The sequence below is a fragment of the Panulirus ornatus genome, chromosome 55 (genome assembly GCF_036320965.1).
Source record: "Panulirus ornatus isolate Po-2019 chromosome 55, ASM3632096v1, whole genome shotgun sequence".
In the NCBI taxonomy this organism is placed as follows: domain Eukaryota; kingdom Metazoa; phylum Arthropoda; class Malacostraca; order Decapoda; family Palinuridae; genus Panulirus; species Panulirus ornatus.
In genome coordinates, this window is record NC_092278.1 from 948,245 (window position 1) to 976,182 (window position 27,938).

A 27,938-nucleotide genomic window follows, 5' to 3' on the forward strand; every position below is an offset into this window, starting at 1 on the left:
AAGACAAGATTTCTCACTAAGACATAGTCACCTTGACAGTGAAACAACATTGAAAATGTACCTGCTATAACAATATAGTTACCATGAAAATGTAGGCAAATTGACAAAATTGTCACATTGAAATATAATCGCCATTATAATTTAGTTACTATAATCATATATATTTCATGATAATATCGTCAGGAGGCTGATATAAACACCATCACAGTATAAAAACAACGAGAACATAGTGATATGATAATATCATATCCATACAGTCGCACTCATATCACCAAATAAGCCGCCAAGAAAATATTATGATCATATGATTGAAACAAAATTGTAGCAAATGACAAAATATATCCTCAACGACAAAATTAGCCATAGCAATATAGCCAAAAAGTAAATATTGCGACCAAGATAATGTAGTGAGGATGGCATTATATTGAAAATAGCAATACGGCCACCATGCCAATATCGTCACCATGACAATGTAGCTACCATGAAAATATAGAAACCTTGACAATGTAGCTACTATGATAATACAATCCCATGGAACATATCCACAACAACACTTTAGTTGCGAAGACAAAATGTCATCCTGCCGATTATATTGTCATGATTAGCCAGTGATTATGGCAACTATATTGTAACGACGATTATATTTCAATGTGATTGTTTTGTCATGTTGACTCCATTTTTAAGGTAGCCATATTGTTATGGCAGCTACATTTTCATGGTTGTTCCTTTGTTCTATTGGCTATACTGTCAAATTGCCTCTATTGTAATGAGAAATCCTGTCTTGATCGCTATTTTTTCATGGAGACTATATTGTCTTGGAGGATATACTGCCATAGTGAATATAATTCAAATATCTTTTAATTATTGCATTGACTATATTGTCATATCAGTTATATGATCATGGCTTAATGTTATGGTGAATATACTGTCATTGTAACTATATTATCATAATGGCTAAATTGTCATGGCAAATATGTTGATATAGAGGCTATATTTTCATAACATTTACATAGTCATTGAAAGTTTATTATAAAGGTGACTCAAATATTATGGTGATTGATTTATGCCGTAATATTATAGTCATGGTGGATGCACTAGAATGGTAGCTGTATTGTCGTTTGCTGAATTTTGAATGTTACTCGTTTGTAAATATGGCTTAATTGTCAGTTTAACTATAGTGTCATGAGGTGCATATTTTGACAGTGGTAGTATTGTCATTATGAATATAACGTCACTTTCTTCTCATTTTGGTTACATTGCTATGAATATATATATCGTCACCTTGGTTATATTGGCAAGGTGATCTTTTTTATAGTTGCTATATTGTCATTTTTTTAATCATGCATATTTTGTCATGAGCGATGCATTATCATGATAACTATACTAATTAAGCTGACAACATATTGTCATGGTGACTATTTCGTCATGGTGACTATTTTATCGTGATGGTTATAATGTCATGATGACTGTATTTTCATGGTAGCCTTTCTAATGGTGTTGATTTTGTCCTTAAGGATATATCATTATAGAAACGAAATTTTCTTTTTGAATAAATCATCAGGTGACTACATATTCATTTTATGCTATAGTGTTATGGTTTCAGTATTGTCATGGTGAATGTATCATAATGATGGCTACATTGCAATGGAATCCATAGTGGCAGGGTGGCTATATATTCATGTTGGGATCATTCTGTTACTCTTTTGTGAACATTGCTTTATTGTCAGTGTAGCTATAGTGTCATGTTGAATATATTTTAATAGTGGCAGTATTGTCACTATGAACATACCGTGAAGATGGCTGTCATACATTATGGTCACATTATTATGATGTATATAATATCATCCTGCAATATTGGCACAGTAATCTTCTTCGTAGGTAATATATTTTCATTTATCTTATCATGCATATTTTGTCATAATCGATACATTATCATGATAACTATATCATTAAGGTAACAATATTGTCATTTTGGCTATATTGTCACTATAATTATAATTTCATAGTAGTTATATTGCCAAGATTATTATATTTTCATGAATATATTGTTATGGATTCAGCTCTGTCATGGTGAATGTATTATTATGGTGGCTATATTGCAAAGAAACCCATAGTGGTAAGGTGACTACATTTTCATGGTGGGTACCATTTTATCATGACGATTATATTGCAATTGTCACTATGTTTTCATGGTGACACTGTTGCCATGATGTGTATATTGTCATTTAATTTGTTGAATTGATTGCAATATTTTCATAGACTATGTATGGTCATGTTTTCTATTTTGTCCTGGTAGTTTTATTGTCACCTTGATTGTATGGTCCTGGTGGCTATTTTATCGTTAATATTATATCTTTACGGCAACTATATTAACCTGGTGGCTAAATTGTTATGCGAATATATTGTCTTGCTGGCTATTTGTCATTTTTGCTATATTAAAAGAAGGTGACTGTTTTTTCAGGTTTCCTATATTGTCAAGGTAGGTATATCGTCATGGTAGCTATATCGTTGTGGTTGTGATTTCTCTTTCTGGTGGTATATTGCCATGATATCTATACGAACATGTTGGGATACTTGCATGTTGATATATTGTCTTTGTTGCTAAATGCCCTTGTAGATATTTTGTCGTGAGTATATATTATCAAAACAGCTATATTGTCAAGGTGACTATATTTTCTTGGTAGTTACAGTTTTTTGTGACTATATTGGCATGGTAGCTATCTTCTTATCTTGAATATAATGCCATCATATCTAAAGTATCGTGTTTGTTATATCAACTTGTTTGCAATAGTGATATAGTGAATTCTATCGCAGGGGATATTTTTTGTTGTTAGCTATATTTTCATTGTCATTTTAAGATCATGAGCGCAATATATTTATGGCGGGTTATTTGGTATTATAAGTATTACTGTATAGATATCGTATCCTCCTGTCAATTGTATTGTTAAGGTCTTTATAACGTAATGGTATTCATCTCAACTTGGTGATCATACTATCATGATAGGTGTATGGTTACTGTAACTATATTGTAATAGCGATTGTATTTCATTGTAATAATTTTGTCTTGGTGAGTACATATTCATGGAAGCTATATTATTATGGGAAATACATTTATATGGTTCGTGTATAGTTATTAAGGCTATAATGTCGGAGTGACTATATTGTAATGATAAATCCTGTCCTGGTCGTTCTGTTGTCATTGAGACTATTTTTTCCTGAACGATATATTTTCTTTTTAAAATCCAAAAGCGATTATTTTGTCAGTGGCTATATTGCCATAGTGAATGAAGTTTTATGGTGCCTATATTATTGCTTTGACTATGTTGTCATATATATTATATAATCATGATGGCTTTATTGTTATGTTGAATATATTGTCATTGTAACAATATTATTATAATGGATAAATTGTCATGGTAAATATGTTTTTGTGGAGGCTATATTTTCATGATATATATATATATATATATATATATATATATATATATATATATATATATATATATATATATATATATATATATATATATATATATACGTATATATATATATATATATATATATATATATATATATATATATATATATATATATATATATATATATATATATATATATATATATATATATATATACGTATATATATATATATATATATATATATATATATATATATATATATATATATATATATATATATATATATATATATATATAGTCATGGTAAGTATATTATGAACGTGACCCAATTGTCATGGTGACTGATTTACATTGTGACCTATTGTCAAGGTGGGAATACTGTTATGATGGCTATATTGTCGTCTGGAGTATTTTCAAGGTTACTCTTTGTGAAGACGGCTTAATTATTAGTGTAGCTATAGTGTCACGATGAACATATTCTCATAATGACAGTATTCTTATTATGAGCATACCGTCATGTTAGCTATCTTGTCATTTAGGTTACATTTTATAGTGTACATATCGTCACCTTGGCAATATTAGCTTGGTGATCTTTTTTATAGTTCCTATGATGTCATTTTTTAAAACATACATATTTTTTGAAAAGCGATACATTATCATGATACCTATATCATTATGGTGACAATATTGTCAGTGTCTATATTGTTACTATGACAATAGTTTCATAGTGGTTATATTGTCAAGATAACTACACTGTCATGGTGACTATTTTATCATGAGGGTTAATGTCATGGTGACTCCATTTTTATGGTAGCTTTTTTAATGGTGTTGATTTTGCCACCGAGGATATATCATTACAGAAGCGAGATAGTCATTTAGATTAAATCATCAGGTGACTATATTCTCTTGATGACTATATTGTTATGGTTTCAGTGCTGTCAGGGTGAATGTATTATAGTGGTAGGAACATTTCAATGGAAGCCATAGTGGCCTGATGACTATAATTTCATGGTGTGTATCATTTTGTCCCAGCGATTATATTGCAATTGTTGCTATATTATCATGGTGACTGTGTTGCCATAATTTGTATATTTTCATTTAATATATTGAATTGATGTCAATATTGTTAAAAATACTATATGGTCATGCTGTCTATACTGTCATGGTGGCTGTATTGTCATCGTGACTATATGGTCATGGTGGCTATATTGCCACTAAGATTATATATTCATGATGACGATATACCATGGTTGCTATTTTGTTAAACGACTATATTTTTATAGTAGCTATTTTTCATTTGGTTATAATACAAGGAGGTGAACCTCTTTTCATATTGTCTATATTGTCAGCCTAGCTATATATATATATATATGTCATGGTAGTTATGTCGTAGTAGTGGCTACTTTTTTCTGGTGGTATATTGCCATGATGGCTGTACTAACATATTGGCGATATTGGTATGGCGATATATTGTCTTAGCGTCTAAACTGTTATTGTGAATATTTTTTCAGGGGAATATATTATCATGGTAGCTACACTGTCAAGATGATTATATTTTCATGTTTGTTACATTGTGATGTTGACTATATTGGCGGCCTATTTGGTATTGTGAACTTAAGTGTATGGATATCATATCATTATGTCAATTATAGTTTCATTGTTTTTATACTGCGATGGTGTTTACGTCAACATGTTGATTATATGATCATGATTGGTGTATGGTTGGTAAATATATTGCAATGTCGATTATATTTCATTGAGATTATTCTATCATGGTGAATATATTTTCATTGTAGCTATAATGTCATGGTAGGTTTATTTTCATGGATGTTATATTCCTTTTTGGCTATGCTTTCAATGTGGATATTGTAATAATAAATCATGTCCTGATCGCTATTTTGTCGTGGACAGTATATAGTCATGGAAGCTATATGTTTCCTATGATCCGAGAGTTATCATTCTGTCACAGTGTATATAAAGTCAGGTGGCTATATTGCCACATTCAATATAATTCAATGAAGTCTTTACTGCTGCATTGACTATAATATCATATCAGTTATATTGTCCTGGTGGCTTTATTGTTTTGATGAATATATTGTTATCGTGACTATAGAAGCCATAGTGGCAGGGTGGTTATATTTTCATGATGGGATCATTTTGTTATGGCGAATATATTGCAGTTGTTTATATGTTGTTAGATGGTTATATTGCCATAGTAAATATAATTTGAATGTTTCTTTATTGTTGCGTTAACTACATTGTCATATCAGTTATATGACCATACTGGCTTTATTGTTATAGTAAATATATTTTCTTCGTGATTATATTATCATTGTGGCTAAATTGTCGTGGCAAATATGTTGATATGGAGGCTGTATTTTCATGATATTTCTACAGTCATTATAAGTTTATTATCAATTTGACTCTAATGTCATGGTGATTGATTTATATCGTGACAATATTGTCATGGAGGCAGTACTGTCTTGGTGGCTACATTGTCGTTTGCTGTATTTTCAATATAACTTTATTGTGAAAATGGCTTTACTTTCAGTGTAGCTATGGTGTCATGAGATACGAATTTTCATAGTGACAATATTGTCATTATGAATATACCGTCATGTTGGCTACCTTCTGATTTTGCTTCCAATGCTATGATGTATATATCGTCACCTTTGCTATATTGGCAAGCTGATTTTTTTATATAGTTGCTATTTTACTATTTTGTTAATCGTGCATATTTTGTCATAAGCAATATATTGTCATTATAACTATATTATCAAGGTGAAAATATTGTCATGGTGAGTATATTATCATTATAATTATAAGATCATATTGGCTATATTGGCAAGATAATTTTATTGTCATGGTGACAATTTTAACATGATGGTTATAATGTCATGGTGTCTGCATTGTCATTGTAGCTTTCTAAATAGTGTTGATTTTGCCCTTTAGGATATATCATTATAAAAAGGAAATGTTCATTTTGATGCTTTATCAGGTGACTACATTGTCATGATATGCTGTATGGTTTCATTGCCATCATGGTAAATGTTTTATCATGTTGGCTACATTGAAATGGAAGCCATGGTGGAAGGGTTGCTATATTTTCAAGGTGAGATCATTTTGTTTTGAAGATTATATTGCTTTTGTGAGAATATTGTCATGGTAACTGTGTTGCCATAATTTCGATATTGTCATATATTTTGTTGAATTGATAGAAATATTGACATAGAAACTGAATTGGCATGCTGTATCTATTGTCTTGGTGGTTGTATTGTCATTGTGACATGGTCATGGTGGCTATATTGCTATTAAGATCATATTGTTATTGTAAATATATTACCATAGTGGTTATAGTGTTAGGAGACTATATTACCAATGTTGGCTATATTGTTAAGTGGCTATATTTCCATGGTGGCTATAGTGTTAGGTAACTATATTGCCATGGAGGCTATTTGTCACTCTTTTTATATTACAAAGAGATGAATGTCTTTTCAAGTTAGGTATATTATCAGGGTACCTATATCGTTATGTTAGCTATATCGTTGTGGTGGGTATTATATTATTCTGGTGGTATATTGCCATGATGGCTATACTAATACTTTGGCGATATTGGCATGGAAATATAGTGTCTTAGAAGCTAAACTGTTGTTATGGACATTTTTTCATAGGAATACATTATCATGGTAGCTATATTGTCATGGTTGATATACTTTCATAGCGGCTACATTGTCATGCTGACAGTATTCATCCTGATAGCTGTACTGTTATTTTCAATATAATGCCATCGTGGCTTCATTATCTTGGTGTTTATATTAATTTCATGGCTATATAGCTATGGTTGATTTTGTCGTTGGAGATCATACTGTAAAATCCATGACATTATAAGATTATGGTGATATTTTCATGGCGGCTTATTTGATTTTGTAAGTGTAAGTGTACGGATATCATATCATCATGTCGCTTATGATGTCATGGATTTTACAGTATGATCGTGTTTATGTCAACCTGCAGATTATATTATCACGATCGGTGCATCATTATGGAATCTGTATTGTGATAGCCATTATATTTCATTGTAAGTATATTGACGTAGTGACTATATTTTCATGGTAGCTATATTGTTATGTCAGTTACATTATCGAGGTTGTTTCATTATTTTACTGTCTATACTGTCAAGGTGACAACGTTTTAAAGATAAATTCTGTTTTGTTCGCTATTTTCTCATGGAACTATAGTGTCCGGGACGCTATATGTATGCTATGATCCGAAAGCGACTATTTTGTCACAGTATCTATATTGTTGCGTTGACTATTTTGTAATATCTTTTATGTGGTCTTAGTGGCTTTATTGTTACAGTGAATATATTGCCATCTTGACTATATCATCATAATGGCTAAATTCTCAGAGGAAAGATATTCATAGTGGCTATATTTTCATGGCAGATATATTCATATGGATGCTTTATTTTTATGATATTCATATGGTCATTGTTGGTTTTTATCAAGGTGACTCTAGTGTCCTGGTGATTGATTTGTATCGTGACATTATTGTCGCTGTGGCTGTGTTGTCTTGGTGGCAATATTGTCATTTACTGTATTTTCAATGTTACCCTTTTTGTGAAGATGGCTTTATTGTCAGTGTAGCTGTAGGAGTCTTGGGGAACATATTTTTTTATTGGCAGTATTGTCGTTATGAACATACCGTATTTCTGGTTATCTTTTATTTTTGGTTATATCGCTATGATATATATATATCGTCACCTTGGCTATATTGGCAAGGTGATCTTTTTTTATAGTTGTTATACTGTCATTTCTTTTAATCATGTATATGTTCATGAAAAGCGACACATTACCATGATAGCTATATTAATAAAGTTAGAATATTTTCATGGATGACTATTTTGGTAATATGACTATAATCTCATATTGGCTATATTGTTCAGAGAACTTCATTTTCATAGTGACTATTTTATCATGAAGGTTATGATATCACTGTGACCTCATTTTCAAGGCAGCTTTTATAATGGTGTTGATTTTGCCCTTGAGGACATATCATTATAGAAGCATATTTTCATATTTAATGAATTACCCGTTGGCTAAATTGTCATGATATGCTATATCGTTATGGTTTCAGTACTGTCATGGTGAATATATTATTATGGTGGCTATGTTGCAATGGAAGCCATAGTGGCAGGTTGGCAATATTTTCATAGTCAGATCATTTTCTTATGGCGATTATATTGCATTTGTGAGTATATTGTCATGATTACTGTGTTGCCATAATATTTATGTTGTCTTTGAATTTGTTGATTTGATGGCAATATTGTGATACAGATTATATTCTTATGTTGTCTGTATTGTCATGGTGGTTGTATTTTCATCGTGACTATATTATCATTGTGGCTATATCAAAATCAAAATCATATTGTTATGGTAAATATATTGCCATAGTTGATAAATTGTAAGGCGACTATATTGTCATGGTGGTTATTTGTCATTTTTGTCGTATTGCAAAGAGAGGAATGTGTTCTCATGTTGGCTATATTGTCCGGGTAGCTATATTGCCATGTTGGCTATATCGTTTGTTTTTTCTGGCGGTATTCTGTCATGATGGCTATACTAATATTTTGTTGATATTGGCATGTTGATATAGTGTCTTAGCAGCTAAACTGTTGTTGTGGATATTTTTTCATAGGAGAACATTATCATGGTAGCTACATTTTCAAGGTTAATACATTGTCTGGGTAGCTACAATGGCACGGTGACGATATTGGCAAATGTATATATTGTTATTTTCAATATTATGCCATTAGGACTACATTATCTTGGTCGCAATATTAAGTTGATGGCCCTATTGCTGTGGTCAATTTTGTCATTGGGTATATGTTTTGTTGTTAGCTAAATATTTTTCGGATTATATGATAATGGTAACAATATTTTCATGACGATTTATTTGGTATTGTGAGCGTAAATGTATGGATATCATATCATCATGTCAACAATATTGTCATGGTTTTTACACTGTGATGGTTTTTATGTCAACCTCCTGATTATCTCATCATGACTGGTGTATGATAATGGTAACTATATAGCAAAGGCGATAATATTTCATTGTGATTATTTTGTCAGGATAACTTCATTTTCATGTTAGCTATATTATTATGGCAGGTACATTTTCATGGTTGTTACATTGTTTTATGGCTATACAGTTAAGGTGGCTAAATCTTAATGATAAATCCTCTGTGCTGGAGGATATATGTTTGTTATGATCCGAAAGCTACTATTTTGTCACAGCGTCTATATTGTCAGGTGGCTATATTGCATAGTGAATATAATTTGAATGTTTATCTATTGCATTAACTATATTTTCATATAACTTATAAGATCATGGTGGCTTTATCATTATGGTGAATATGTTATTGTTGTGACTTTACTATCATAATGGTTAAATTGTCATGGTAAATATGTTGATATTGACGCAATATTTTCATGATACTTATATAGTCACTGAAAGTTTATTATCAAGGTGACTCTGATGTCATTGTGATTGATTTATATCGTGATTTTATTGTCCTGGTGGTGTACTGTCATATTGGGTATATTATCAAGGTAGCTATATTGTCATGTTAGTTATATTGTGGCGGTGGTATTTTTTTTTCTGGAGGTATTTTGATATGATAGCTTCACTAACATTTTGGTGGTATTTGCATGGTGATATAGTGTCTTAGCACCTACACTGTTGCTGTGGATATTTGTCTTGGGAATATATTTTCAGAGTAGCTACATTTTTAAGGTTAATATATTTTCATGGTAGCTACATTGTCATGTTGAGGATATTAACATGGTGGCTCTGTTGTGCTATAATGCTATCATGGCTACATTATCCTGGCTGTATTGCTATGGTTAATTATGTCGCTAGCTATATATTTTTTCAGCTACATATTTATTGTGATTATATGATCTTGATAATATTTTCATGGCGTCTTATTTGGGATTGTGAGTGTAAGTGTATGGATATCATATCATCATGTCACCTATTTTGTCATGGTTTTTATATTATGATTGTGTTTATGTCAACCTGCTGATGATATGATTATGATTGGTGCATGATTATCGAAACTATGATGTGATACCGTTTAAATTTCATTGTAATTAATTTGTCATAGTAACTATATTTTCGTGGTAGCTATATTGTTATGGCAGTTACATTTTCATGGTTGTTCTACTGTTTTATTGGCTATACTGTCAAGGTAGCTGTATTGTGATGATAAATCCTTTCTTCTTCGCTATTTTGTCATAGAGACTATATTCTCCTGGACGATATATATTTGCTATGATCCAAAATGATAATTTTGTCACAGTATCTCTATTGCCATGTGGCTATATTTCCATAGAGAGTATAATCTAAAAATGCGTTTATTTTTACGTTGACTATATTGTCATATTATTCCTGTGACCATGGTGGCTTTATTGTTATGGTGAATATATTATTCTCTCGAGTATATTGTCATAATGACTATATTGTCATTTCAAATATATTTATATCAGGGCTATATTTTCACGAAAAATATATTTATATCGACGCTATATTTTCATGATATCTATGTACTCATTATATACTTATTATCAAGGTGACTCTAATGTCCTGGTGATTGATTTATATTATGACATTATTGTCATGGTGGCTGCACTGTATTTCCCTGAACAGTTTAGCTATTATTACAGTATAGTCACAACGACAATATATTCACTATAACAATAAATCCTCCATGATCATATAACCGTTATGACAATATGGTTATTGCAATAATAAAGAAACATTCAAAATGTACTCACTATGGCAATATAGCCACCTGACAGTATAGATATTGTGTAAAAAATTTGCTTTCCGATCATAGCAAACATATAGACTCTACGACAATATATTGTCCCTGACAAAATAGCGTCTAATACAGGAATTATCATCACAATAAAGCCACCTTGACAGAATAGCCATTAAAACAATGTAACAACCATGAAAATGTACATGTCATAACAATATAACTATCATGATAATGTAATCACCACAATATAATAATAAAAAAAATATAATCGCCATTGCTATATAGTGACCATAATCATACATCAACCCTAATATTATCACTATGTTGACATAAACACCATAACATTATAAAAACCATGACAATGTAATAGTATGATGATTTGATATCCACACAGTTACACCCAAAATACCAAATAAGCCACCATGATAATATATTATCAAGATCACATATCCACAAAAAATTTGTAGCTAATGACAAAATATAACCCCAACGACAAAATTGACCATATCAATATAGCCATTTAGTTAATCAAGCGACCAAGATAATGTAGCCATGATAACATTATAGCACAATAGAGCCACCATGCCAATATCGTCACCATGACAATGTAGCTACCATGAAAATGTATAATCCTTGAAAAATTTAGCTACAATGATAATAGATTGGTTTTATTAGTTATACTGTCAAGGTGTTTATATTATAATGATATATCCTGTCTTGGTCGCTATTCTGTCATAGAGATTATATTGTCCTGCAGGCTATATGATTGCTATGATTCAAAAGCGACTATTTGTCACAGTATCTATATTGTCATATGGTTATATTGCCATAGTGAATATGATTTGTATATTTCTTTTTTGTTTCTTTGACTGTATTTTCACATCAGTTATATGATCACTGTGGCTATATTGTTATAGTGAATAAATTGTCATCGTGACTGTATTATCATAATGGCCAAATTGTCATGGCAAATATGTTGACATAGAGTCTATATTATCATTATATTCATAAAGTTATTGTAAGTTTATTATCAAGGTGACTAAAGTCACGGTGAGGATTTATGTCGTGATGTTATTGTAATGCTGGCTGTACTATCATGTTGTCTATATTCTCGTTTGCTGTATTTTCAATGTTACTTTTGTGAAAATGGCTATATTGTGAGTGTAGCTATAGTGTTATGGGGTATGTATTTTCATAGTGGTAGTATTGTCATTATGAACATGCTGTCATTTTGGCAGTCCTTTCATTTTAGTTACATTGTTATGATGTATATATCGTCACCTTAGCTATATTTACAACGTGATCTTTTTATTGGTGGTATATTGTCATTACTAAACTCATGCATAGTTTGTCATATGCGATATCTTACTATGAAAATTATATTTTTATGTTGACAATATTGCCATACCGACTATATTGTCATTATGACTATAATGTCATAGTAGTTATGTTGCCAAGATAACTATAGTGTCATGGTGACTTTTTTATCATGATATTTCTGTCATAGTGACTGTATTTTCATAGAAAGCTTTTAATGGTGTTCATATTACCCTTAAGGATACACCATTATAGAAGAGCAATTGTCATTTTGATTAAATTATCAGGTGACTACATTGCCATGATATGCTATATTTATATGGTGTCAGTACTGTCATGGTAAATCTTTTATTACTGTGGCTACATTGTAACGCAAACCAAAATGGTAAGGTGGCTATATTTTCATGGTAGGATGATTTTATTATGGCAATCATAATAGTATTTCTGAGTATATTGCCATGATGACTGTGTTGCAACAATATCTTTTTTTTTTTTTTTTATACTTTGTCGCTGTCTCCCGCGTTTGCGAGGTAGCGCAAGGAAACAGACGAAAGAAATGGCCCAACCCCCCCCCCATACACATGTACATACACACGTCCACACACGCAAATATACATACCTACACAGCTTTCCATGGTTTACCCCAGACGCTTCACATGCCTTGATTCAATCCACTGACAGCACGTCAACCCCTGTATACCACATCGCTCCAATTCACTCTATTCCTTGCCCTCCTTTCACCCTCCTGCATGTTCAGGCCCCGATCACACAAAATCTTTTTCACTCCATCTTTCCACCTCCAATTTGGTCTCCCTCTTCTCCTCGTTCCCTCCACCTCCGACACATATATCCTCTTGGTCAATCTTTCCTCACTCATTCTCTCCATGTGCCCAAACCATTTCAAAACACCCTCTTCTGCTCTCTCAACCACGCTCTTTTTATTTCCACACATCTCTCTTACCCTTACGTTACTTACTCGATCAAACCACCTCACACCACACATTTTCCTCAAACATCTCATTTCCAGCACATCCATCCTCCTGCGCACATCTCTATCCATAGCCCACGCCTCGCAACCATACAACATTGTTGGTACCACTATTCCTTCAAACATACCCATTTTTGCTTTCCGAGATAATGTTCTCGACTTCCACACATTTTTCAAGGCTCCCAAAATTTTCGCCCCCTCCCCCACCCTATGATCCACTTCCGCTTCCATGGTTCCATCCGCTGACAGATCCACTCCCAGATATCTAAAACACTTCACTTCCTCCAGTTTTTCTCCATTCAAACTCACCTCCCAATTGACTTGACCCTCACCCCTACTGTACCTAATAACCTTGCTCTTATTCACATTTACTCTTAACTTTCTTCTTCCACACACTTTACCAAACTCAGTCACCAGCTTCTGCAGTTTCTCACATGAATCAGCCACCAGCGCTGTATCATCAGCGAACAACAACTGACTCACTTCCCAAGCTCTCTCATCCCCAACAGACTTCATACTTGCCCCTCTTTCCAGGACTCTTGCATTTACCTCCCTAACAACCCCATCCATAAACAAATTAAACAACCATGGAGACATCACACACCCCTGCAACAATATCTATATTGTCATTTAATTTGTTGAATTGATGGCAATATTGTCTTAGAGACGGTACTGTCATATTCTTTGTATTGTCACGGTGGATGTATTGTCATCGTAACAATATAGTCATGTTGGCTATATTGTCATTAAGATTACATTGTTATGGTAGTTATATTGCCATGGTGCCTGTATTGTTAGGTTAATATATTACCATGATGGCTATTTGTCATTTTTGTTATATGACAAGGAGGTGACTGTCTTTTCACGTTGGCAATATTGTCAGAATAGATATATTGTCGAGTAGTGGGTATGTTTATTTCTTTTCTGGCGGTATATTATTATAATGGCAATTATAACATTTTGGCGATATTGGCATGGTGATATAGTGTCTTAGCAGCTAAACTCTTGTTGTGGATAGGTTTCAATTTAAATACTTTATCATGGTAGCTACATAGTCAAGGTTACTATATTTTCATGGTAGCTACATTGGCATGGTGAAGACATTGGCAAGGTGGCTGTATTGTTATTTTCGATGTAATTCCATCATGGCTACATTATCTTGGTCGCTAAATCAACTTGATGGCTAAATTGCTATGCTTAATTTTGTCGTTCAGGACATATCTTGTTATTTACTATAAAATTGTTGTGTAAGTGAATGGATATCATATCATCAAGTCACTTATATTGTCATGGCTTTTACATTGTGATATTGTTTATGTCAACCTGCTGACTACATAATCAGGATTGGTGTATGAGTATGGTAACTATATTGTAATGTCGTTTTATTTCATTGTGATAATTTTTTCATGTTGACTACAATTGCATGACAACTTTAATGTTTGACTAATGATAAATCCTGTCTGAGTCACTGTTTCTTCACAGAGACTATATTGTCCTGGAGTTTATATGTTTGCTATGATCCGAAAGAGACAATTTATTCACAGTATCTATATTGTCAGGTGGTTATATTGAAATTTTGAATATACTCTGAATGTTTCTATATTTTTGCTTTGACTATATTGTCATGTCAGTTAAATGATCATGGTAAATTTTATTGTGCTAGTAAATATATTGTCGTCGTGACTATATTATCATAATGGCTAAATTGTCGTAGCAAATATGTTGACATGGGGGCTATATTTTCATGATATTTATAGAGTTATTTTAAGATCACAATCAAGGTGATTCTAATGTCCTGGCACTTGATTTGTATCGTGACATTATTGTCAAGGTGGCTGTATTGTCAAGGTGGCTATATTACCGTTTGCTCTATTTGCAATTTTACGCTTTTGTGAAGATAGCTTTACTATCAGTGTAGATATAGAGTCATGGAGAATATATATTCATAGTGGCAGCATTGTCAACATGGACTTATTGTCATTTTGGATATCTGCTTATTTTGGTTACATTACTATCATGTATATATCGTCACCTTGGTTATAATAGAAATGTGATCTTTTTTATATTTGTTATATTGTCATTTTTTTCAATCATGCATATATTGTCATAAGTGGTATATTATCATGATAGCTATGATATTCCGTTGACTGTATATTAGCATTGTGACTGTGTTGTTATCATGAATATAATCTCATGTTGGGTATCTTGCCAAGATAACTATATTGTCATGGTGACTATCTTATTATGATGGTTAGAATTTCATGGTGACTACATTGTACGATAACTTTTATAATGGTCTTGGTTTTGCCCTTGAGGATGTATCACTATAAAACGAGATTTTTATTTTGATTAAATCAGTAGGGGCGTACATTGTCGTGATATGCTATATCATTATGGTTTCAGAAATGTCATTGTATATGTATTATTATGTTGGCTACATTGCAATGCAAGCCATAGTTGCAGAGTGGCTACATTTTCATAATATAATCATATTTTTATGTCGATTATATTACATTCGTGAGTATATTGTCATGGTGACTGTTGCCATAATATCTATATTGTAATTTGATTTGTTTAATTGATGGCAATATTGTCATAATATAATGTCATGTTTCCAGTATTGTCTTGGTGGTTGTATTGTCATCGCGTCTATATGGTCATGGTGCTTATATTTCCATTAATATATTGATATTGTAACTATATTGCCATGGTGGCTATATTGTTTGATGAATATATTGCCATGATGGCTATTTGTTATTTTTGTTGTATTACAAGGAGGTGATTGTCTTATCATGTTGCCTATATATCAGGGTAGATATATTGTAATTGTAAGATTACAGTCATAAAGACAATATAGTCGCCATGACAATATTTTCACCTTAAGGATATAGTTATCATGATAATATATCGCTTATGACAGAATTATGCACGATCAAAAATGACAATATACCACCTATAAAAAAGATCACCTTCCCAATATAGCCAAGGTGACTATGTATACAGCATAGCAATGTACCCCAAATTAGAAGATAGCCAAAATGACTTTATTTCATAATGACAATCCCGTCACTATGAAAATTTGTTCCCAATGAAAGTATAGCAACACTGACAATAAAGCCATATTCACAAAATAGTAACATTGAAAACACATCAAATGACAAAATAGCCACAATGATAGTACACTCACCATAACAATAATGTTGCGTTATAAATCAATGACCGTGACAATATCGTCACCTTGAAAAGTGATTTAGAATTACTATATAAGTATCATGAGAATATAGCATCCATATCAACATATTTCCCATGACAATTTAGCCATGATGATAGTATAGTCATAACGACAGTATATTCACTATAACAACAAAGCCACCATGACCACATAACTGATTTGACAATATAGTCAACGCAACGTTAAAGAAACATTCAAAATATATTAACTATGTTAATATATCCACCTGACAATATAGATAACGTGACAAAATAGTCGCTTTCGGATCATAGGAAACATATAGCCTCCAGGATATATGGTGTCCAGGCTACAATGTCGTTCAAGACAGGATTCATCATTACTATATAACCACCTTGACAGTATAGCCCATAAAACAATGTGAGAACCATGAAAATGTACGTGCTATACCAATATAACTGCTATGAAAATGAAGTCAACATACCAAAATAATCACAAAAGATATCTTCATTGCTATATAGTTACCATAATCATACATTAATGATGATAACGTAATCAGCATTTTGACATAATAACCATCACCGCATAAAAACCATGACAATATAACTTATATAATGATATGATATCAAGACAGTTACCCCTCACAATACCAAATAAATCGTCTAGAAAATATTATCATGACAATATAATCACAACCAAATTGTAGGGAAAGACAAAATACATCCCCAATGATAAGGTTGACCGAAGCAATATAGCCATCAAGTTGATTTAGCGACCAAGATAATGTAGCCAGAATGGCATTATATTGAAAATAACAATACACCCACCATGCCAATATCGTCATCATTACAATGTATCTTACGTGAAGTACAGTAACCTTGGAAATGTAGCTACCATGGTAATATATCACCATGTAAATATCTCCAAAATTCTGTTATAGCCATCATGGCAATATACCAAAGGAAAAAAATACCCACCACAATGATATTGCTACCTTAACAATATAGGTGCTCTAACAAAAAGCCATCATGGCAATATAGTTACCTAACAATATAGTCACCACGGCAGTATAGTTACTATGATAATGTAATCTGAATGACATTATAGCCACCATGACTATATAGTCACGATGACAAGACAATCATGATGACCATACAGGCAACATGACAATACAGTCTCTATGACAATATTGCCATCAATTCGATAAATCAAATGTCAATATAGAAATTATGGCAACCTTGTCACCATGGCAATATACTTACAAATACAATAAAATCGTCATAACAAAATGATCCAAACATGAAAATATAGCCACCCTGCCACTATGGCTTCCATTGCAATATAGCTAACATAATATACACTCACAATGACAGCACTGAAACAATAACAATATAGCATATTATGACAATGTATTCACCTGATAATTTAATCAAAATGAAATTTTCTTTTTTTTAATGATATATCTTCAAGGGCAAAACAACACCGTTAAATAAGCTACAATGAAAATGCAGTCACAAATCATTATAACCATGATCATGAAATAGTCACCATGACAATATAATTATATTAGCAATACAGCCACTAAGAGATTATAGTCATACTGACAATATAGACACCATGACAATATACCGTCACCTTAATGATATAGTTATCACAATAATGCATCGCTTATGAAAAAATATGCATGAGTCAGAAAAAATGACAATATAGCAACGATAAAAGAGATCATCTTGCCAATATAGCCAAGGTGACGATATCTAAATCTTCGCAAAGTAACCAAAACGAAAAGATAGCCAAAATGACGGTATGTTCATAATGACAATACTGCTACTAAGAAAATATATTCCCCATGACATATAGCTACAATGACAATAAAGCAATCTTCATAAAAGAGTAACATTGAATATACAGCAAACGACTATATATCCACCATGACAGTCCAGCCACTATGACAATAATGTCACGATATAATTCAGTCGCGGTGACATTAGAGTCACCCTGATAATAAAATAGTACTGACTATATAAATATCATGAAAATAAGGCTTCCATATCAACATACTTACCATGATAATTTAGCCAATATAATGATATAGTCACGACGGTAATATATTAACTATTACAATATAGCCATGATCATATAAGTCATAGGACGATACAGTCAACGCAACAATAAGGAAGCATTCAAATCATATTCATTATGGCAATATCAGCACCTGAAAATATTGATGCTGTGACAAAATAGTCTCTTTCGGATCATAGCAAACATATAGGCTCCAAGATATTATAGTGTCCATGACAAAATAGCGACCGAGACAAGATTTCTCATTAAGACATAGTCACCTTGACAGTGAAACAACATTGAAAATGTACCTGCTATAACAATATAGTTACCATGAAAATGTAGGCAAAATGACAAAATTTCCACATTGAAATATAATCGCCATTACAATACAGTTACTATAATCATATATCCATCATCATAATATCGTCAGGAGGTTGATAAAAAATCATCCCAGTATAAAAACAATGAGAACATAGTGATATGATAATATCATATCCATACACTTGCACTGACATCACCAAATAAGAAGCCAAGAAAATATTATCATGATCATATGATTGAAACAAAATTGTAGTAAATGACAAAATATATCCTAAACGATAAAATTAGCCATAGAATTATAGCCAGAAAGTAAATATAGCGACCAAGATAATGTAGTTAGGATGGCATTATATTGAAAATAGCAATACGGCCACCATGCCAATATCGTCACCATGACAATGTAACTACCATGAAAATATAGTAACCTTGACAATGTAGCTACTATGATAATACAATTCCATGGAACATATCCACAACAACACTTTAGTTGCGAAGACACAATGTCATCCTGCTGATTATATTGTCATGATTGGTCAGTGATTATGGTAATTATATTGTAACGGCGATTATATTTCATTGTGATTGTTTTGTCATGTTTACTGCATTTTTAAGGTAGCCATATTGTTATGGCAGATACATTTTCATGGTTGTTGCTTTGTTCTATTGGCTATACTGTCAAGTTGCCTCTACTGTAATGATAAATCCTTTCTTGATCGCTATTTTTTTCATGGAGACTATACTGTCTTGGAGGCTATACTGCCATAGTGAATATAATTCAAATATCTCTTTATTATTGCGTTGACTATATTGTCATATCAGTTATATGATCGTGGTGGCCTATTGTTATGGTCAATATACTGTCATTGTGACTATATCATCATAATGGCTAAATTGTCATGGCAAATATGTTGATATAGATTCTGTGTTTTCATAACATCTACATAATCATTGAAAGTTTATTATCAAGGTGACTCTAATATTATGGTGATTGATTAATGCCGTAATATTATAGTCATGGTGGATTCACTGCAATGGTGGCTGTATTGTCGTTTGCTGAATTTTGAATGTTACTGTTTTGTGAATATGGCTTAATTGTCAGTTTAACTATAGTGTCATGAGGAGCATATTTCCACAGTGGTAGTATTGTCATTATGAATATAACGTCCTTATCTTCTCATTTTGGTCACATTTCTATGAATATATATATCGTCTCCTTGGTTATATTGGCAGGGTGATCTTTTTTATAGTTGCTATATTGTCATTTTTTTAATCATGCATATTCTGTCATAAGCGATATATTATCATTATAGATATAGTAATTAAGCTGACAACATATTGTCATGGTGACTATTTTGTCATGGTAACTATTTTATCGTGATGGTTATAATGTCATGGTGACTGTATTTTCATGGTAGCCTTTCTAATGGTGTTGATTTTGTCCTTAAGGATATATCATTATAGAAACGAAATTTTGTTTTTGAATAAATTATCAGGTGAATACATATTCATTTTATGATATAGTGTTATGGTTCCAGTACTGTCATGGTGAATGTATCATAATGGTGGTTAATTTTCAATGGACGCCATAGTGGCAGGGTGGCTATATATTCATGGTGCGATCATTCTGTTACTCTTTTGTGAACATTGCTTTATTGTCAGTGTAGCTATAGTGTCATGTTGAATATATTTTCATAGTGGCAGTATTGTCATTATGAACATACCGTCATGATGGCTATCATACATTATGGGTACATTATTATGATGTATATGATATCATCCGGCAATATTGGCTCAGTAATCTTTTTTGTAATTAATATATTTTCATTTATTTTATCATGCATATTTTGTCATAATCGATACATTACCATGATAACTTTATCATTAAGGTAACAATATTGTCATTTTGGCTATATGTCATTATGATTATAATTTCATAGTAGTTATATTACTAAGATTATTATATTTTCATGAATATATTGTCATGCATTCGGTACTGTCATGGTGAATGTATTATCATGGTGGCTATATTGGAAAGGAACCCATAGTGGTAAGGTGACTACATTCTCATGGTGGGCATCATTTTATCATGACGATTATATTGCAATTGTCACTATATTTTCTTGGGGACACTGTTGCCAGGATGTGTGTATTGTCATTTAATTTGGTGAATTGATTGCAATATTTTCATAGACTATGTATGGTCATGTTGTCTATTTTGTCCTGGTGGTTTTATTGTCATCTTGATTGTATAGTCTTGGTGGGTATTTTATCGTTAAGATTATATCGTTATGGCAACTATATTGACCTGGTGGCTATATTGTTATGTGACTATATTGTCTTGGTGGCTATTTGTCATTTTTGCTATATCAAAAGGCGGCGGTTTTTTCATGTTGGCTATATTGTGAAGGTAGGTATATTGTTATGGAAGCTATATCGTTGTGTTGGTTATTTCTCTTTCTGGTGGTATATTGCCATGATCCCTACACGAACATATTGGGATATTTGCATGGTGATATATTGTCTTTCTTGCTAAACTGGTATTGTAGATATTTTGCCGTGTGAATATATTATCAAAATAGCTATATTGTCAAAGTGACTATATTTTCTTGGTAGCTACAGTTTTTTTGACTATATTGACATGGTAGCTAACTTCTTATCTTAAATATTATGCCATCATATCTAAAGTATCGTGTTTGCTATATCAATTTGTTGTCAATAGTGATATAGTGAATTTCGTCGCAGGGGATATTTTTTGTTGTTAGCTATATTTTCATTGTTATTATAAGATCATGATAGCGATATATTTATGGCGGGTTATTTGGTATTGTGAGTATAACTGTATAGATATCGTATCCTCCTGTCAATTGTATTGTCAAGGTCTTTATAATGTAATGGTGTTCATCTCAACTTGGTGATCATGTTTTCATGATCGGTGTATGGTTGTGGTAACTATATTGTAATAACGATTGTATTTCATTCTAATGATTTTGTCTTAGTGAGCACATATTCATGGAAGATATATTTTTATGTGAGATACATTTATATGGTTCGTGTATAGTTATTTTGGCTATAATGTCGGAGTGACTATATTGTAGAGATAGATCCTGTCCTGGTCGCTGTTTTGTCATTGTGACTATTTTGTCTTGAACGATTTATTTTTTTTTTCTTTTTGAATCCAAAAGCGATTATTTTGTCAGTGGCTATATTGCCATAGTGAATAAAATTTCATGTTGTCTATATTATTGCTTTGACTATATTGTCATATATATTATATGATCATGATTGCTTTATTGTTATGCTGAATATATTGTCATCGTAACTATATTATAATAAAGGATAAATTGTCATGGTAAATATGTTTTTGTGGAGGCTATATTTTCATGATATATACGTAGTCATGGTAAGTATATTATGAACGCGACCCTATCGTCATGGCGACTGATTTATATTGTGACAATATTGTCATGGTGAAAATACTGTTATGATGGATATATTGTCGTTTGTAGAATTTTCAAGGTTACTCTTTGTGAAGACGGCTTTATTATCAGTGTAGCTATAGTGTCATGATGAATATATTTTCATAGTGGAAGTACTCTTATTATGAGCATACCGTCATGTTAGCTATCTTGTCATTTTGGTTACATTGTATGGTGTACATATCATAACCTTGGCAATATTAGTTGTGATCTTTTTTTTATAGTTGCTATAATGTCATTTTATAAAACGTACATATTTTTTCAAAAGCGATGCATTATCATGATACCTATATCATTATGGTGACAATATTGTCTGTGTCTATATTGTTATTATGACTATAGTTTCATAGTGGCTATATTGCCAAGATAACTATACTGTCATGTTGACTATTTTATCATGAGGGTTATAATGTCATGGTGACTGCATTTTTATGGTAGCTTTTTTAATGGTGTTGATTTTGCCATCGAGAATATATCATTACAGAAGCGAGATTGTCATTTAGATTAAATTATAAGGTGACTATATTCCCTTGATGACTATATTGTTATGGTTTCAGTGCTGTCATGGTGAATGTATTATAATGGTAGGAACATTTCAATGGAAGCCATATTGGCAGGATGACTATAATTTCATGTTGTGTATCATCTTGTCCTAGCGATTATATTGCATTTGTTGCTATATTATCATGGTGACTTTTTTGTCATAATTTGTATATTGTTATTTAATTTATTGAATTGATGTCATTATTGTTAAAACGACTGTATGGTCATGTTGTCTATATTGTCATGGCGGCTGTATCGTCACTCTATGATCATGGTGGCTATATTGCCATTAAGATTATATGTTCATGATGACGATATACCATGGTTGCTATATTGTTAAATGACTATATTTTCAGAGAGGCTATTTGTCATTTCGTTATATTTCAAGGAGGTGAACCTCTTTTCATATTGTCTATATTGTCAGCCTAGCTATATTGTCATGGTAGTTATGTCGTAGTGGCTATTTTTTCTGGTGGTATATTTCCATGATGGCTGTACTGACATATTGGCGATATTGGTATGGTGATATATTGTCTTGGCGGCTAAACTTTTATTGTGAATATTTTGTCAGGGGAATATATTATCATGGTAGCTGCAGTGTCAAGATGATTATATTTTCATGTTTGTTACATTGTAATGTTCACTATATTGGCGGCCGATTTGGTATTGTGAGCTTACCTGTATGGATATCATATCATGATGTCAATTATAGCTTCATGGTTTTTATGCTGCGATGTTGTTTATGTCAACCTGGTGATTATATGATCATGATTGGTGTATGATGAGTAAATATATTGCAAGGTTGATTATATTTCATTGAGATTTCTCTATCATGGTGAATATATTTTCATGGTAGCTATAATGTTATGGAAGGTTTCTTTTTATATATGTTATATTCCTTTTTGGCTATACTTTTATTGTGGCTATATTGTAATAATAAAACCTGTCCTGATCGCTATTTTGTTCTGGACAGTACATAGTCATGGAGGATATATGTTTCCAATGATCCGAGAGTTATCATTTTATCACAGTGTATATAAAGTCATGTGGCTATATTGCCACATTCAATATAATTTCATGAAGTCCTTACTGTTGCATTGACTATAATGTCACATCAGTTACATAGTCCTGGTGGCTTTATTGCTTTGATGAATATATTGTTATCGTGACTGTGGAAGCCGTAGTGGCAGGGTGGTTATATTTTCATGGTGGGATCATTTTGTTATGGCGAATATATTGCATTTATATGTATATATATATATATATATATATATATATATATATATATATATATATATATATATATATATATATATATATATATATATATATTGTCAGATGGTTATATTGCCATAGAAAATATAATTTGAATATTTCTTTATTGATGCGTTAACTACATTGTCATATCAGTTATATGATCATAGTGGCTTTATTGTTATAGTGAATATATTTTCGTCGTGATTATATTATCATTATGGCTAAATTGTCGTGGCAAATATGTTGATATGGAGACTGCATTTTCATGTTATTTCTACAGTCATTGTAAGTTTATCATCAATTTGACTCTAATGTCATGGTGATTGATTTATATCGTGACATTATTGTCATGGAGGCAATACTGTCTTGGTGGCTACATTGTCGTTTGTTGTATTTTCGATGTAACTTTATTGTGAAAATGGCTTTATTGTCAGTGTAGTTATTGTGTTATGAGGCACGAATTTTCATAGTGACAATATTGTCATTATGAAAATACTGTCATGTTGGCTACCTTCTCATTTTATTTCCATTGCTATGATGTCTATATCGTCACCTTTGCTATATTGGCAAGCTAACCTTTTTTTATAGTTGCTCTATTATTATTTTGTTAATGATCCATATTTTGTCATAAGCGATATATTATCATTATAACTATATTATCAAGGTGACAATATTCTCATGGTGAGTATATTATCCGTATAAGTATAAGCTCAAAGTGGCTATATTGGGAAAATAATTTTATCATCATGATGACAATTTTAACATAAAGGTTATAATGTCATGGTGTCTGCATTTTTATTTTAGCTTTATCAATGGTTTTGATTTTCCCCTATAGGATATATCATTATAAAAAGGAAATGTTCATTTTGATGCTTTATCAGGTGACTACATTGTCATGCTATGCTGTATGTTTTCAGTGCTGTCATGGTAAATGTTTTATTATGGTGGCTACATTGAAATGGAAGCCATAGTGACGGTTGGTATATTTTCAAGGTGGGATCATTTTGTTTTGGAGATTATATTGCTTTTGTGAGAATATTGTCATGGTAACAGTGTTGCCATAATTTCTATATTGTCATATATTTTGTTGAATTGATGGAAATATTGACATAGAAACTGAAATGGCATGTTGTATGTATTGTCTTGGTGGTTGAATTGTCATTGTAACTACATGGTCATGGTGGCTATATTGCTATTAAGATCACATTGTTCTTGTAACTATATTACCATAGTGGCCATAGTGTTAGGAGACTATATTACCATGGTGGCTATAGTGTTAGGTGACTATATTTCCATGGTGGCTATAGTGTTAGTTGACTATATTGCCATGGAGGCTATTTGTCACTCTTTTTATATTACAAAGAGATGTCTTTTCAAGTTACGTATGTTGTCAGGGTACCTATATCGTCACGTTACCTATATCGTTATGGTGGGTATTATATCATTCTGGTGGTATATTGCATTGATGGCTATACTAATATTTTGGCGATATTGGCATGGAAATATAGTGTCTTAGAAGCTAAACTGTTGTTATGGATATTTTTTCATAGGAATACATTATCATTTTAGCTATATTGTCATGGTTGATATACTTTCATAGTGGCTACACTGTCATGGTGACAGTATTCATCCTGATAGCTGTACTGTTATTTTCAATATAATGCCATCGTGGCTACATTATCTTGGGCGTTATATTAACTTGATGGCTATATAGCTATGGTTGATTTCTCGTCGGAGATATATTTTGTTGTTAGCTGCAATTCTATTGTGATTATATGATTATGATAATATTTTCAAGGCGGCTTTTTTGATATTGTGAGTGTAAGTGTACGGTTATCATATCATCATGTCACTTATAATGTCATTTTCTTACATCATGATGGTGTTTATGTCAACCTGCAGATTATATTATCACGATCGATGCATGATTATGGAAACTGTATTGTGATAGCGATTATATTTCATTGTAATTATTTTGATGTTCTGACTATTTTCATGGTAGCTATATTGTTATGGCAGTTACATTTTCGAGGTTGTTTCATTATTTTACTGTCTATAATGTCAAGGTGACTACATTTTATTGATAAATCCTGTTTTGTTCGCTATTTTCTTATGGAACTATATTGTCCTGGACGCTATATGTTTGCTATGATTCGAAAGCGACTATTTTGTCACAGTATCTATATAGTCATTTGGCTATATTGTTATGGTGAATAATATTTGAATGTGTCTATATTGTTGCGTTGACTATTTTGTAATATCATTTATGTGGTCTTTGTGGCTTTATTGTTACGGTGAATATATATCCATCTTGACTATATTATCATAATGGCTAAATTCTCAGAGCAAAGATATTCATAGGAGGCTATATTTTCTTGGCAGATATATTCATATGGATGCTTTATTATTATGATATTCATATGGTCATTGTAGGTTTACTATCAAGGTGACTCTAGTGTCCTGGTGATTGATTTGTATTTTCCCATTATTGTCGCTGTGGCTGTGTTGTCTTGGTGGCTATATTGTCATTTACTGTATTTTCAATGTTAACCTATTTGTGAAGATGACTTTATTGTCAGTTTAGCTGTAGGTGTCTTGGGGAACATATTTTCTTATTGGTAGTGTTGTCGTTATGAACATAACGTCATTCTGGTTATCTTTTCATTTTGGTTATATTGCTGTGATGTATATATTGTCACCTTGGCTATATTGGCAAGGTGATCTTTTTTATAGTTGTTATATTGTGAGTTATTTAATCATGCATATTTCATCAAAAGCGATATATTATCATGATAACTATATTAATAAGGTTACAATATTTTCATGGACGACTATATTGGGAATATGACTATAATCTCGTAGTGGCTATATTGTTAAGATAACTTCATTTTCATAGTGACTATTTTATTATGAAGGTTATAATGTCATTGTGACTGCATTTTCAAGGCAGATTTTATAATGGTGTTGATTTTGCCCTTGAGGACATATCATTACAGAAGTAAATTTTCATATTCAATGAATTACCCGTTGACTAAACGTCATGATATGCTATATCGTTATGGTTTCAGTATTGTCATGGTGAATGTATTATTATGGTGGCTATATTGCAATGGAAGCCATAGTGGCAGGTTGGCAATATTTTCATAGTCGGATCATTTTCTTAGGGCGATTATATTGCATTTGTGAGTATATTGTCATGATTACTGTGTTGCCATAATATTTACGTTGTCTTTGAATTAGTTGATTTGATGGCAATATTGTGATAGAGATTATATTCTTTTGTTGTCTGTATTGTCATGGTGGTTGTATTTTCATCGTGACTATATGGTCATGGTGGGTATATCAAAATTAAAATCATATTGTTATGGTAAATATACTGCTACTGTTGATAAATTGTAAGGCGACTATATTGTCATGGTGGTTATTTGTCATTTTTGTCGTATTACAAGGAGAGGACTGTATTTTCATGTTGGCTATATTGTCCGGGTAGCTATATCGTCATGTTAGTTATATCGTTTTTTTTTTTTTTCTGGCGTT